This window comes from Lampetra planeri, chromosome 33 (genome assembly GCF_965212315.1).
Source record: "Lampetra planeri chromosome 33, kcLamPlan1.2.h2, whole genome shotgun sequence".
In the NCBI taxonomy this organism is placed as follows: domain Eukaryota; kingdom Metazoa; phylum Chordata; class Hyperoartia; order Petromyzontiformes; family Petromyzontidae; genus Lampetra; species Lampetra planeri.
Genome location: NC_136139.1, coordinates 1,251,523 through 1,266,133, shown reverse-complemented (window position 1 = coordinate 1,266,133; position 14,611 = coordinate 1,251,523). Strand labels below are relative to the sequence as shown.

At 46.9% G+C, this 14,611-nt stretch overlaps 1 protein-coding gene and 1 pseudogene across 5 annotated transcripts in view; one reads left to right on the top strand and one right to left on the bottom strand.

Annotated features, from left to right (window-relative positions):
* The window catches only part of DTD1 (D-aminoacyl-tRNA deacylase 1), an 89,310-nt gene that overhangs the window by 43,050 nt on the left and 31,649 nt on the right, over positions 1-14,611 (bottom strand). The gene's annotated exons all lie outside the window — the stretch shown is intronic.
* Positions 4,480-14,233, top strand: LOC144729582 (proteinase-activated receptor 2 pseudogene; annotated as a pseudogene). The gene is made up of 2 exons (XR_013587727.1): positions 4,480-4,888; positions 10,074-14,233. The product of XR_013587727.1 is annotated as a proteinase-activated receptor 2 pseudogene (transcript).

Below are 14,611 nucleotides of genomic sequence, written 5' to 3'. Positions count from 1 at the left end.
CAAACTATTTGTTCACCCGCAATGAATGTGACCCATCTGTACTGTAGACACACTGCTGCATGGGGAGACATCCGTAACATTCATCCGTAACATTCGTGCACGGCACGTTTTCGTTTAGCAATTGATTTTTGCTTTAGCGCGGAAATAAAAGTGGGGTACGTAGCGGCTTTTTTTTAATTTACGTCTTCTTTGAAACAGCATACTTGAGTCAGTTCGTCTGCAAATGTCAATTATAAAACAATGAAATGAAAATGCTTATCATCAACCTGCCTAACTTGGGTCATGTCATTCGCGTGCAGGGTAAAGGCGCAGCGCTGCAAGTGCTTCCCCACGCCACTGCTGGTGGAAGGGCCTCCACCTACTGGAGGAAGCTCTCGCAAAAAAGAAACAAAAACCCTCTAAAAGTGATTGGGCCTACTCTTCCACCCTGGGCATACATCGTTGAAGATGTGTCAATACCGACACTTTACCCCACCACCACGCCGCCCCTACTCATGTACACTAAGCGGTGGGTGCACAGGCGCGGAGGGGATTTAAACGGCAGTGGCACCGTACTCCTTGCTTCTTTCGGTAAAGTCACGTCGTTAGAAATACAAATCACGACGTTTCGATCGCAACACAAGCGGCCTTCATCAGGTGGCACCGATACAACGTCGTTATTTGTATTTCTACCCACGTGACTTTACCGAAAGAACCAAAGAGTATGGATTCCTGCAGTCACGAAAGCTTCAAATCTAGATTGAAGTGGCACCGTCGGTCCACCTGCCGCGCCGACCATTCCACCGCAGCGCTATCCCCACCACGCCGACGCTCTCTCTCTCTCTGTATGAAGTCGACGTGTGGCCGTGTTGTCAATCGCGCTATTATTTTCACAATCCTGACGGCGTCAAGTACGACTGATGAAATCCCACAAATCCAGTCCAGTGATTTTGCTTCACCCAGATGAGTAGCGGGTGTCGACTGGAGAGGAAAGATTTAAGAACCTGCGCGTACTGTTTTTTTGTTTCCCAGCGGATAACGTTCACATTTTACAATGAATGCACACTCGTGTTAAAGCTGAAACGGGGCCTCTCTCAAGTTGGCTGTGTGAAGAAAACCAAAGCCGTCAGCTCCGTGTCCGCTGAGCTACCCTGTCGGCTGGCAGCGGCGCACGCCTTCGAACCCATCGCATAGTGGAAACAGCAGCAACAATGGAATGACCGACTGCTCTTGACAGAAGGAACATTTACCGGGATGCCCGTACTATTTTAATTATACTTCCTTGGTAGTTTAACACGCAGTGTTTGCAATAAGTATCCGCGTTAACCGATTTACAATGAAGCTCAAGACATTGTTAAACACTATAACTGCATATAGAGCACATCTATAAAAAAAAAAGTGTATATATACATCCTTCCGTCCATCTACCCACTTACATAAGACAGGCAGAGCGAGAATTGACAGCCCTGTGATTTGCCAGAGTAAGAAGGTTTCTCGTACTGACACGGCTCCGCAGTGGAGCGAGCGGTGCGCCAGTTACTGGACGACGAGATAACACAGGTGGATGGGAATTATTGTCAAGGGAATGCAATTCGTGGCGAGTGGAAGGCGGAGGGTTGCGACCGAGCAATCTGGGATGCAGGGCGAATGGCAGGCGAGGGGATAAGTGTTGTGCGGTGGAGGGCAACTTGGGGGGCAGGTGGTGTCCGTGGAAGAAATGAATCGCGATATTTCGCGTGCACGGCACGGCGAAAGAAGTTGTGTGGGGGTTGGTGTGATTTGACAGCGGGCAAGCTCTGACATCATCAGCAGCACCCATAGTAAATCCACTGCTGGATGAGGCCTCTCTATGCCGTTACCATCACACATAGCCCCGCGATACAACGATCCATCACTCATCTACTGATCTCATCGCTTCATGGACATGTAATGACAGGGGAGTCAGCCTACGGTGCGAGTGCACTAGTGGCCACGGGAGGTAATGGACAGGGGAGTCAGCCTGCAGTGCGAAGGGACTAGTGGCCACGGGAGGTAATGACGAGGGAGTCAGCTGTGAGTACGATGGGGCTGGTGGCTACGGGAATGATCGAGAGGGGAGCGTGGTCAGGTGACGGAAGAGCACGGTGGAGTCTGCCGGTGGAGCGAGCGTCCAGAGTCAGCGAGAATGATCGAGAGGGGAGCGTGGCCTGGGTTGGTATAAAAGGGGGAGATGCGCGGGAGACTCGGGGCTGTTGCAGTGGCGTCTCCGCCTGGTCGAGTGAACGTGTCTTCAATAAATAAACCATCTCAATAAAAGTGTGTCAAGTCGTCTTTACATGGGTATGATGAACTTATTTGCCACCATACGTAAGCCAACCGTGCCAATCGGAGGTGCGGACAAAGAACAACAAATTATTGGGCGCGTTCTCTCCTCTGGCTGCCGCTCCGTCGCCAGTCTCATCAACGTGCCACCATCCCTTCACGATGTGCCCGGTCCCCACCCCCTGATATTCATGATCAGTCAAGGCGATGCCTCCGACATCCATTTATTCTCCGATCCATGTATTTCTCTTTCAGTTTAAATATCGATTATAATGTAATCGACTCCGTACGTATAAACAAATCCCTTTGAACAGAAATTAAACTATATTTACAAGTTCTTGTACGATATCCTAGCTTCATTTGAATGCTCTAGTAGTAAACAGGGGTAGCGGTGGCGCAGTGGGTCAACCATTGCGCAAAAAAAAATCCGCCGACCCGCAATCACCGGCGCACTGAAGCATCGTCAAAGCAACCCCCACGAGTGAAGGATGTGGGGAGGCCTTCAGCCAGCAGTAGACTGACACAGGGGCCGTGTGTTTGCATTTCAAAGTACGCACACGCAGTCGAAAAGAGACTCGTGCAAGCTTCAGAGGCCATGGCAAGAGCTGCAGGAATGAATTATACGATAAGCGGATCGCTCCATCTCCCCCGCCTGCTGTGAAGCTACAGCAGCAGCAGACTATGTCTGTGAATCATAGCTCCTCCGGAATAACCCTGCGCTATACAAATGGCACATATGCCAAATGTACGAACCATTAGATTTTTCTTTTCACTGTGGTGGATAGGACAAGGCTGATTGGACGTGAAACCTACCACCGCTTAGATCTCTGCGTGTTCTCTATGACGACGAAGATGATGGTGACTGGCAGTAAATTTATATTATCGCCACCAATTTCAATTCATACCTTTGCTTGATGTTTCCCATTCCATTATTATCACTTGCTTTACCAAACGGTGGATTTGATATTCTAATGCCCTGAAGTGTGTGCTTGACTCGATCAAAATACGTGATGGGCGTTACCATCATCATCACCATCACTAAACGTGATGGATGTGGCGTGTCCCGCCCAGGACACGTGTGAAGAAAAGGAAGTTGCAGATGTCTCAGACGGAGACCTCGACTGTTCCCCACGCAGTGTGAAAAAGGGGAAATCTCCGGGAGCGGATGGTATCACCGTGGAGATAATCGCTGAAGGGAAATAACAAATGATAGCTCAACCACGTGGATTATGACGTGAAAATGTACAGCAGGCAAATACTCTAAATGCATGTTTCTAAATGTGGAGGGAAAAACTGGAGGACCAAGAACAAAATCCACGTGTCCACCGGGAGAGAGACATGCACACTCCAAATACACAGCAGGCGTCAGGGTCAGGGTCAGAACCAAACCCACGACCTCCTGTATACCAGGCGAGGTAGTTAACATCTCGCCATAGTGGCACTCTAACGGTAAAAACATTACGGTGATAAAACCGAGTTGAAGAACGACAGGTGCCAATGTTTCTCTTATCGCACGCCCAACAATCCTTCACGAAAACCACTTTGGAACGCCACAGGAGCAAGTGGAGTTTATGAAAAGTTTCTCTTTCCATCAACGCCGTACCACATACTCTTTCCATCGACCCAATGTGACGCATTAGCTACGTTCATCAAGTGCCGGGCACTGGAATGGTGTTCTAATATTCATAGTCGGAGCGTATCGGTGGCCACTGTATTAATTAATTATAATTATGAGCATAATAATATAATTGCAGCTTATATTACACCTTTCATAAAATCTCAAGGCACTTTACAACAATGGGGTGGTTTGGGGAAGAAGTGGCTGAGGTGAAAAAGATAATGCTATCTGAATTTTTCGTTATAAACGGTCCTATTACCAGTAATCGTACATACTTAAGTTGTTGAAATTGTAATATACGAGTGTATGGGAAGACACGGTGGAGATACCAAAATAAAAAGATAAGCCAAGAGTTATTAAGGGTGTGTGGGGCCAGTTTAACATAAATGTAAAAAAACACCCGTAAGCTCCAACAAAATGATACATCCAATAAATATTACTGCGCGCTAACGTAACACCGCGTTGTGTTTGTTCATTTGTTTTCTCGGGCCTCTCGCTCAGGGCGGCACCGTGGAAGTACAGTCTCCCCCGTCTGTGGTTGTGGGTTTCCTCCACGCGGCGCGGCGAAACGATCCGCAGCGGCCGCACGACTCGTGGTGGCTTGCGAACGCACCGCTCCAGTTCACGTCGGCCTCCTCCGCGAGCACGCGGCCCGGCGAACACGCGCGCGTGTCGCGGACGCCGCTGTTCAGCGCTCCTGCCTTGCTCGGTGGCGTCAAACAGCAACGGCAACTCAAGGTTCATCACCGACGGTTGCGGTCCTGGCCGAGGATCGTACGCGTTAAGGGTTAGAGCAATTTGAACGGTTTAAAAAAAATGTGTGTTCGTGAGTAGAAATGACGAACGTTATCAATAGGTAACACACTTGTGTTCAACCTCTAGCATGTGCATCAAGATAATGGAAGATTAAGGGAAGCCAGAAATCAGAATTACGTTTTCTGAATGCAGCACATTGTACAGAAGACAACGGCGGTGACATCTTCCTATAAGGTAACATTTTAGTTCTCTTCGTTGCGACTGCCATGGTGTAAGGGACATCGAACATTACTCCCATGAAGAGTTCACTCTGGACTCAAAAAGTACAATTACGTTCTATGCCAAGGCAATCGCAACTTCATGTAAGTTTCTTAAACTACTGTTTACATCAATGCGATCGTAAATTAAATGTGAACATATTATTTGGAACATTGCTTGTGAAGTGAAACATATAAGAGTACCCAGAGCTCTCTGGGAAACATGTTTTTACATGCTGATGAGACACTACATGTCAACACCGCTCCTCCAGAGTTAGCTTGTGTTGAACCCGATGCTGCTAAAATGACACTCTCCCAGAAGGTCGTCCGCTCGGTGGGATGTGTCCAAAAATATGTTAAAGTGTCCACGTGGAGAGAAAGTGACGTGGGAAGGAGGGGACTGATATTATATCAATATTCTCCACTCTGAAGCGCATGATAATGTTTTACGCTAACATTGCATACAAGCTGACTGGCACATGCACTACACCACACCCATTCTCCTTCTCCTACTCAGTGATTGTTGTTTGATTTTTTTAAAAACCCTTTCATTTATGTTGTACCGTATAATCATTGCTACCACACTTTTTACAATGCACACTTCAGACATGCGCTCGATTTCGAAACCCATAACTTCCGCGTTTCAACACATCCCGTACGCGACAGCATGAGTCAAAGTCGTCGTCTTGTCAAGGACAAGACCCTGCACAAACGGTGTTGAGGCCTTACTTCGTTTGATTCCACGGAGTGATTCTCTTAACCTAGCCGACTGTGATGCAGTGGAAGATTTAGTGCCCTCGTCGTAATTCCGTGCCCCCCCCCCAATTTTTGTCAACTCATAAGTGAACTCAGTAAATATATATTTTAAATATATTACATTATTTAAAGCGAACAGACGATGTCAGCAGCTTTCACTAGTTTCATCTCGTTACAATCGCCCACTCGGCGGTGCTTGGTGGGAGGTGGTCACCGTCTGCGTTGAAGGTTTTCGTCCAAATTCATCGTTGGCTACGATAAACAAAAAAGCACCTGGTTGGGGAACAAATGCATCACTAATTTGGTTAAACAAAATAAACGCTCGGTGCAGACGCCTACACCCGCTTATAAATAAGTGCATATCGGTTTCCGTAGAGGGTGGCGAGGCGGTGATTCATGCCCTGGCCCACGAGCCCGGCAACGTTCGTTCAATTCCCAGTGATGACGGACAGGTTGGTGAAAGACGAGCAACGTTTGCCAATTGGTCTAATCAAATCACATTTTACAATCGCTCAAATTTGACAAATATAAAAAAAATTGAGCTTGGTGTCAACACTGGCTTTGCTGATAGACGAAATCAACTGGCGTCATTTTCCACGTGGCAACTTCATTTGATTGGCTTTGTTGGGTGGTGGAAGGTTATCGTAAAATAAAACCACGATGCATTAAACGATCTCACTCAAAAGAAACTAATTACGAATCATAATATTGGTCCTGAAAGCCTAGGTCTGTGTGTGTGTGGGGAGCGGTAGTGCAGCGGTTAGCACGCTGAGCTACGAACCCGACGACCCGAGTTCGATTCCTGCTCACGGCCAACACCAGTGATGGTTATCTTAACCGGTCATGGGCCTCCCTTAGGTTGACTTAGCCTCAAATGAATACCTGGTATGGTGTGCAAACATCACCACTGGGGAGTCAAAGGCGGCCCGGCTGGCCACCCACCTCCTGTTGTGCCGTGTCGGCCTTCGTAGCTGCTCGCTAACAGCACTTGTCCCAACAGTCTGTTACAGGCGATACGAAGGGTCTTTGTCGTTGTTTGTCTAAAGTACTGCACTTTGATAATCAGCCTGAACATAGCTGATCAGCTGTGGGCTACGTCTTAGCGGTGAGCATACTACAGCCGATACGCCATGCATCTGCCGCCATCTGTCTGTGATAAAAACGTACGGTCCTTCATCTATCCACTGCTAGATGAAGGCCTCCACACGCTAAGTCGGTCGTGGAGGTGTTTTGACCATACTTCATGGCGCCGGTCAGTGCATGCTGGTGGAGTGGAAGATGGCAGCAGCCTTCACGCGACCCGCTCTGTTCAGTGAAAAATCACGACAAATTGCCACCAACGCAGCAACCGAACATCGATTATCGATCTCTCGGTCTCCAGAGCAGCAACAACAACAACACAAGCGGCACTCTTCAATGCGTGTTGGTGACTTTAGCCATGTCCTGGAATCAAACTGGGGTCATTGGGTTCATTGAGCAATGCGCTAAACACGGAGTGACTGCTCTATGTTCAAATGCTACGAACTCGCGCGTAAATTAGACATGTAACGTAATGTCTAATGATGCCATTAAGTTGGCTTTGTTATTATTGAAAAGAAAGTGCAGAAGTAGTTCAATGGAAAAATACTAAACCAATACTTATTTTTAAAAAAATAGCAATGTTGAACATTGCTATCTTACATTTACTATTAATAAAACACCATCACATCCGACACGCTCCACCGCTTACACGGTGCACTGATAAAGTTTACATGCTTATTATAGTTTGCCTCATAGTGTTTAATATTTATTGCTTGGGGAATTCAAGAACTTATTTCACTTAATGAGATACTGCAGTATGAATACCGATCAAAGAACTTCAGATAATCTTTATGATCCAAGAAGCAGGATGTGAGTATTAATCAACTCTCGATCGGTGTGGGTTGCTTTTTAATTCTCAGATTAAAAGTTAATTATCCCTCTGTAGTCATGAACTCAAGATTAAATATAGGCACGTATCAACGTGTTGCTTAAGTCGATTCAAGGATGGAGTGATCAGTACACTCCACTATGAATCAAGACACATGAGTTACATTCCAGGCTGGCTATGGTTGACATTTGTGGCGAGCAATATCTGAAGCTGTCCTGGGCCCCCTGTTCTCCAAGCCACACTGACCAGCATGGTGCAGTATGGTCATCTAACAAGTTACATCGTGTGCGAATGCCTTCGTCCTGGTGTGGACTGCCGACGGACTGTACGTTATTATCATCATGATCAAGTGCGTTTAGAAACACCATACCAGGCCTTGGATCATCGGTACACAAGGTAAAGTCTGCAGGTCACATCCAACCTCTGTTCATATTCATACTAAGCACATGCTGGATGGTCCACACATATATTAATAAACTGGAGTTTCCATCTATAAAGTATCATAAACAAAAACAAAACGATGTAATCAATAACGCTGCCTTAAAAGAAGAAAATATAGAATCGTCGATAGAATCAGAATATCTACTTGTACTGGAAGGAATCTGATGAGTTATTAAGCCCTTTTTCACATTTCTGGCAAGAGCCCTTCTACAGAGCACCGAGTGATTGTGAAACGTGACCATATCCTTCAGGCCAAGTGCACATCGTCCATCGGATACCGCAGCGAACAGGGTGGTAAGCTTCCAAGCATTGGACCTTAATTACACTGTTCAACACACTTTTTCTGGCATAAGGTATTCCAACGGTTTTACGGTATTTTTGTGGTGCTGATTCCAAATCTGGCATCAGTTTTTGTCTATCACATCAGGTTTTTGAGATATCAAATATTGCATTTTCAATAAAAACTGCAGAAGAAAAATATTAAATAAATGTGGATATCTACATAAAATGATATTATAAACACACTATCCTAAAAATACAGCACCATATTTTAACACTAAAGCAGTCACCGACTCGCAACAACTTGCAATCATAAGTGACAGAGTTAATTTCGGGTAAAATCAATGAAAATGGGGTATGCCGATAGCATAAAAATGAGAGATCAGATTTGGAATCAGCACCCTGAAATTAGTCTAAAACAGGTGCAAAAGTCCAGGCCAGAAAAATGTTTTTTTTTTGTTGACCAGTGTTATAGCTCCCTTATTGAATTCACTTCTCCGCAGTTGCCTATTGCACCAGTTCACTGCACGCAACAACAACAAATACCCGTGAAAGACACCCGGAATGCTCGACAAAGTGCCTCGGAATGCACCACGCGCTAGGTGTGGTATAAATACTACATTTTGATTGTGATATGCATGACTCGTTCTTTTTTTACAAACGCCACCAACTAAAATTCTGCTTCATGTACGAATGTGTAGTTGTGTGACACAGCTTCTCTTGACACGGCATTCGTAAAAAATTCGGTGAATATCGAGCGCAATTGTTTTCTTGCTACGCGCCGCAAGATAACATCGCGTAATATCTCATTTATTGTGATTATTGTTCCTCATTTGAGTAATCCCGAAGTATAATTTTTTTCTTGACAAAATATTCATCAAGCAACCAACTCAATAATCAACAGTGGAAATAATCATCTATTTTCCATTCAATCGGTGCTTTGCTAAATATTTTGGACATGTTGGTTAAATGCCATGATTATATAACAACATGGAATTACACAACATTACTTTTGGAGTAAATTTAATATATTATCATGATTTTCTAAATTTACTTCCATGTTCTGCGGTTGATAACATTTAAAGTAACGTGTATTTGTGCTGGACGTATTAACCAAGAACAAAATTAAGTACAAATAAAACCAGAAGCTGATATCGCGACAATCGGCCACGTTGCATTTGCGATGCTTGGCACTGTGTTCTCTCGTGCACCTTGCACTGGCGGTCTTCATTGACGCTCTCAAGCTCTGCAGGCATTGTCGGAAAATAAATTGCAATGTTTTGCACCTAAAGTGCTTGCAGTTGATGTTCATGCAAAGAATGTGCCTTATTCAGAATACAATGTCACCAATATGCTCGTCCATGCATGGGCGTGTATTCATACGAGTCAACGTCTTTTGAAATTGCATCAATAAAAAGTGTGGCATGTGTCGAGTTGAAATCTCATTAGCTTTTACTTCCCAGAAATAAATGTCACGATGAAGAGCAAGTTTGTGTTAAAATAAATAAGTGCTTTTTTCGAGTAGACGTAAAAAATACGGCAGCCGTTAATATGAACCGCAGAAAATATCAACGCACGCCACTGTGACGGAACATTTTACATATTTATATTTAAAAAGTTGACAATGAAAGACAGTTGGTTCAGGGTAATCAAACAAATCCTACTTCCTGCTGCTGCTGTATTTGAGCAATATCCTTCGCACAGCACTCCGCAGTTATCGACACACCCACGCGCATCGCGATAAACTTTTAACACGGCTGGAAATGTTTTCCCGCAGCCGTGAACCAAACAGCAGCGAGAGAGTGGCGGTGGCCATGGCGAACGTCACGAACGCGACGAGGCTCAGCGAAGAGACGCGCCAGATGCTCACGGGCAGCCTCACCACCGTCGTGCTGCCGTGCATCTATCTCGTGGTGCTCGCCGTCGGCCTGCCGGCGCACGCCACGGCCCTCTGGGTCTTCCTGTTCAAGACGAAGACGCGCACGGCCTCCAACGTCTACATGGTCAACCTGGCCGCGGCAGACCTGCTCTACGTCCTCTTCCTGCCGCTGCAGATCGCTTACCACTTCCGCGGCAACGACTGGCCGTTCGGCCGCCCGCTCTGCCACGTCTTCACGCTGCTGCTCTACACCAACACGCACTGCTCCACCTTCCTCCTCACCTGCGTCAGCGTCGACCGCTACCTGGCCATCGTGAGGCCGCTGCACGCGCGCCACATGCACGGCGCGCGCCGCGCCGCCCTGGTCACCGCGGGCATCTGGCTCCTGACCCTGGTCATGCTGTCACCCATACAGTCGATAAACCTCCTCAACCACGTCCAGGAGCTGAACATCACCACCTGCTACGACGTCTTCCCAAAAGAGGACGGCGTCGTCACGTTCTTTCTCATCTACTGCGTCGTCTTCGTGGCCGTAAACTTCTTTGTCCCCGTTTGCATCACCGTATTCTGCTACGTGTCCATCATTCGGGCGCTCACAAAGGCCAAGCTGGGCTCCTGTTGCGACGGGCGGAACAACGAGGACATCCGCAAAGGGATCCAGCTGTCGGTCGTGGTCCTGGTCACGTTCGTTCTTTGCTTCGCGCCGAACAACTGCGTGCTGTTGGCCCACGCGCTGCTCCACTGGACGAAGAAAAACAGCGACCTCTACGGCATCTACAAGCTCATGCTGGCCTTCAGCAGCCTCAACACCTGCTTCGACCCCATCGTCTTCTACTTCGTGTCGAGCGAGTTCCAGGCGCGCGTGCTCAGCGCGCTGTCCTGCTGGTGGCGCCCGTCGACGTCGAGCCGCCCCGAGCTGCTGCGCGGGAGCAGTGGCACGGGCAGGGACGACTCGGAGCTCCTGCAGGACGCGCCGGGGAGAGGCGATCAGACGGGAACGTCCACGACGGTGTCGTCTCCCATCTGAAGTGCCTACAACGGTGTCATCTAGCGTCTGAAGAGACCACAACGGTATTGTCTCCCGTCTGAAGTGCCTACAACGGTATTGTCTCCCGTCTGAAGAGACCACAACGGTATTGTCTCCCGTCTGAAGAGACCACAACGGTATTGTCTCCCGTCTGAAGCGCCCACAACGGTATTGTCTCCCGTCTGAAGAGACCACAACGGTATTGTCTCCCATCTGAAGCGCCCACAACGGTATTGTCTCCCGTCTGAAGCGCCCACAACGGTATTGTCTCCCGTCTGAAGCGCCCACAATGGTGTCATCTCCCTTCTGAAGTAGCTGGCAAGGGAGGAGGTCAAATGCAGCTGTCATTGTGAAAGATTTTCATGTTTTTAGTATGCCCTAATGTGTCAATGAAGAAAGTGTTTTTTTACGTTCCTCTTTTGTTTCACTTTTTATTTGTGTTGGTGTGCAGCGTGTATATTTACATGGCTGCCCTTAACACGGAATATTAACACGCGCTTGTATTCATACACTTTACAAACCTGATCTGTTATTATGAAGCTTTTCTGATTTCGGGACTGAATGTTAATTCATTTCTGATGTATTCATTAAAAACATCCAATTAACTCGAAAACGTATATTTCACAAAGCACGCTCGTGACAAGTTGCTAATCTCGAGCCCGATTACCTCCAAGTCCCACCCAACACGCACCCGTGAGTTTGCACGTGCCGTGAAACGACTTTACTAAAACCCTCGCTATGAACCCAAGTTTTTAAATATATATTGTAATGTCGCTGTGAATAACGATGGCGATAGTGTGTCACTTAGTCTGACCCCCTTTTTTAATTTGTATCATACTACTTTATTCTGGTAATCATAGTGTAGCTGTACTAATACCCTGTATAATCATGGTACTTGTAGCTCCCTGCTCGTCACTTTACCCCGGAGACTTTCGCGACCAATATTTTCCTTATTAAACGTTTTTTTGGGTTAGATCGCGTGGATATAAATGTGTCGTTAACTCACCACCACCTGAAATAGACAATTGGTAAGGTCTGTCACGTAAACAGAACGTGCCAATTCCTTACTAGTACAGCACACCGCTTGTGTGTTGGAAAGTAAACCCACGACATTTACAATCTGAGTATCGTGACGTTTCGCTGATAATTACAACAAGCCTCATCGGGCAATTCTGGTTGCAATTACCAGTGAAACGTCACAGTCATTTCAAATTGTAAACATTATGTATTTACTCTCCAACACACCGGGGTGCTGAAGTAGTAACTACTTGATTTGAAGCTTTCGTGACTGCAGGAATCCATACTCTTTGGTTCCTTCGGTAAAGTCACGTAGGTAGAAAATAACAAAAATCAGCTTTCCCACCTGATGATGATTGCTTGTGTTGTGCCCGAAACGTCGTGATTTATTTTATTTTATACCTACGTCACTTTACCGAAAGAACCAAAGAGTATAGTAACTACTTGACACGTATTGCTTATGTGGCAACCCTTACTAATTGGCTGTGTCGTGTGGTGGCGGATGTAACGACTGCTTGCCGCCATTTGGTGGTACAAACCAAATATCTAAGTATCAACACTGCCGTGACCGGGGCAGCGTCATACCACTGCAGACTTCCCACACAGTGGTACGAACTTTACTGACCCCCAGATGGACAATAGCCGAAGCTGGATTGTCAATCCGTTAACTACAATGCCACCCGGGATCAGATATCTGATTTAAAATAACATTTTTGCAAACGTTGAACTATTTTTTGGCAAATGAGAATGAGGAGACCATTTTAGTGCAGCCTTAGCTTTGAGGCCGAGTCAACGTAGGGGAGATAGATGCTCGCCGGCCGCATCTGTCCCGGTAGTCCACATGGTAATTTGGGGGAAGTGTGCTCTCTAATCGTATTTGACGTGCGTGTACGAATGCACGTGTGTTACGGTTCAGGTATGTCATTGTGAGCGTGTGTCTGACCAAAGTGGTCGAGCAGTGGATAACCCACGACTCTTTGAATCCGGCGACCTGAGTTAAGATTCCTGGCCATGGCTAAGACCAGTGGCATGTGATGCCATAACCTGGTCCTTGGCTTCCCCGAGGTCGACTCAGCCTTAAATGAGTACGTGGTACAGAATGCAAACATCGGCCGAGCGTGGTGAGGACCGCACTAAGCCCTCGTGCGCAGGCCCGGTACTGGCACTTGCCCTGGGAGTGTGTGAAAGGTTACATGGGGATCCTTTGTCTTTGTATGTGTACGTGTCCACTCATGCAGCATAGGAACAAACCAACGCGTTTGAGGTATTTTTTAAAATAAATAATTGCATGAGTATGTCTGCCCCTTATTGCACGAACATTTTGCCAAGAAACTTTGGATATTTTGTGAAGAAAAAAGAATGTTTGTGCTTATTTGTAAAATGCTTATAAGCAAAACAAAAATAAATGTTTATCTGATTAAACCTAAATATAGGCATTCACACCAAAAAAACGTGTGCAGGCTGGAAACAAATACTACTAACTGTTACTAACTCATTTTTATTTTACCGGGCAAAGCCCACGGAACTGCGAGCTCTTTTTCAGAGGCGACTTGGCCACCAAGCGTGATGGATAGCTCGTCATCGCAGAGGCTCATATCACCACGTGGGAATTCAGAGCAGCGGCCAAATAATCTAAAGGCACGTTTATAGAGCGTTTATAGTTTATAGAACGTCGTGGAGGGAGACCGGAGGACCAGGAGAAAAATCCACGTGACCAACATGGGGCGAGGCAACACACGGGGATCCAAATGTTGTACAAACATTCGGCTCTGGGCAGCCAAGGACTGTACTGCCACCGAACAATCCGAGGAGGAAGTCTCAGAGTTACTGAGGAGGTACTCGGGGGCTCGTTTCGCCCTTTGTAAAGAGAGGAACCACAAGACTTGGACGAACCATTGAGGACCATCAGAGAGCGGGGTCAGTGAAATGGCAACATCCCCAGGTCTAGCTTGAGAAAGAGACGTGTGTATTCTCAAAGGGCTCTCAACTGCTTGAAATAAAGCAATCGAATGAATCCATCGTTTCTGTTTCATGTGTGTGCGTGCGTGCGTGCGGGTGTGTGTGTTGAACTGACATGGATGTGAACTGAGTGGTGGCAACTTGAAAGTGCCGTGCCAAGTTGTGACCAACGAAGCGTGCGGACGCCACTTGGGCCCTCGAGGAGGCTGGCAGGGGCCACGAGCTCAAGGTGGGCCCCACGTTGGGGTCGTGTAAGGACACGTTGGTGTCGCGTAAGGACACGTTGGGGTCGTGTAAGGATACATTGGGGTCGTGTAAGGATACATTGGGGTCGTGTAAGGATACGCTGGGGTCACGTAAGGACACGTTGGGGTCACGTAAAGGCACGTTGGGGCCGTGTAAGGACACTTGGGGTTGCGTAAGGACACTAAGG